Below are 1,647 nucleotides of genomic sequence, written 5' to 3'. Positions count from 1 at the left end.
GATGCATAACATTTGAACAAGACAATAAAAATATTCGACTATAATGAAAACACCATGTGACATATAGATATAAAAATCTTCATGTCCAATACATAGAAATTCTAAATCCATGTTCATATTCCTTCATCCATAAGATTCACCACATGTCAACAATAAAAATGAAAAATAAACAATATGTGACACATAGATAAAAAACTTCATGGTCCAATACCTAGAAAATTGAACATGCATATTATTGCCTCGAAGGGACTTAGTAAATTGTCCAAATGTTTACAAATTTCCAAATGAAAATGTAACCAAATTTTATTTCAATATAGCACTAGACTTGAAGTGATAACACCATCTAGCTAGAAGAAGATTCCGGTGGCTTATCAACCCATCCATCATTTCCCATGGAAGACTGCCCTACATCGGCACCATTATAGCCCAAGGAAGCATCCTTCTCTATATATTCATTGCGGAATGGTTGATCCGATAGAGCATAACCCCATGATTCATAGACAAATGGGTCATTGACGGTAAAATCATTTCCACCAGAGTAGACCAACAGTGGAGGGACCGCCAAATTATACCTAGATGTTGAGTTAGAGTTTGCATCATTCTGTTGTGGGTTCACTGGGTTGCAAGGACTTACATAATCCTTGACACTTATATCTTATGGTGGAGGTAGTTCATGTGCCTGATTAGGTGTGGTCTCTTGCTGGGAAGCCAATTGTGGCACTAAAGGAGATGATGCGGGAAGGAATATTGGTGGTACCTGAGAAAAACCTGGTGCCATGATGTGTCCTGGTGGTGATGGAAGTGGAGATGAATGCATTTGGTGTTGTGGAAGATGGTGATCCCATAGTGAGTGCACTGATGAAGGGGTAGTCCTCATGCGATCCGATGGTGGACCACTTGATGGTAGCATGTTTTGTTTTGTGCTTGCACCACCAGTCATGGCTCTGTGTCCATGATGTAGTTGTGGCAGTCGATGTCCAATGTCCTCATGGACACGAGAGATTTCATTGGATAGACTGTTGAGATCTCCAGGGCTGAGATCTTCTTCCTTCGAGAAGATATGGTTTGCTGCCATACCTGGGCACTGCTCTTGGATTTGTTTCATACGCTCGATGGAAAGTTGGTTTTTCTTGTACTCCATGCAATTCATATCAAGCCGAGCCACCTCACTTTGTAGCTGGGAAATTCTGGCAGTTGTTGCCTCATCGTCAAGTGGAACTGCTAGTGGTGCTCCTGATAGAAAAGCATCAGCAATGGGGTCAGCAGATGGCGTCCCAAAGGAATGCATCGTCTCATTTTCTGTCTCGAGGACGACAGCAATCCTAGCACCAGTGACAGTAGAGAGATCAGCAATACTCTTAAACAAACCGCCGCGTCGCTTCAAGAACGTGACATCACGCTCTTTTTCATCATGGATATATGCGATAGCTGACCGCCTCGGCATACTAAATCCTACAAGGACAAAGAAACTTACTACTAGAAATAGGAACCAGAAGGATCTACAAAATGCTTGAGATTTACTAAAGCCGTTGACTAGCGACATGTTGATGGGAGATATGTGGAGATGCACTCCCCTTATATAGAAGGGAAGGGTTGTGAAAGCCCGAGGTCCCTTCCATTCTCCAAAAGATACTTTTACTAATAATA

The 1,647-nt window shown here is 42.1% G+C and overlaps 1 pseudogene; it reads right to left on the bottom strand.

The window, feature by feature from the left end:
- Window positions 1-343: 343 nt before the first annotated feature.
- Window positions 344-1,444, bottom strand: LOC125523382 (annotated as a pseudogene).
- Window positions 1,445-1,647: the final 203 nt, after the last annotated feature.

This window comes from Triticum urartu, chromosome 7, assembly GCF_003073215.2.
Source record: "Triticum urartu cultivar G1812 chromosome 7, Tu2.1, whole genome shotgun sequence".
In the NCBI taxonomy this organism is placed as follows: domain Eukaryota; kingdom Viridiplantae; phylum Streptophyta; class Magnoliopsida; order Poales; family Poaceae; genus Triticum; species Triticum urartu.
Note: the sequence above shows the minus strand (reverse complement) of the source record. Positions and strands in the feature narration are given on the sequence as shown.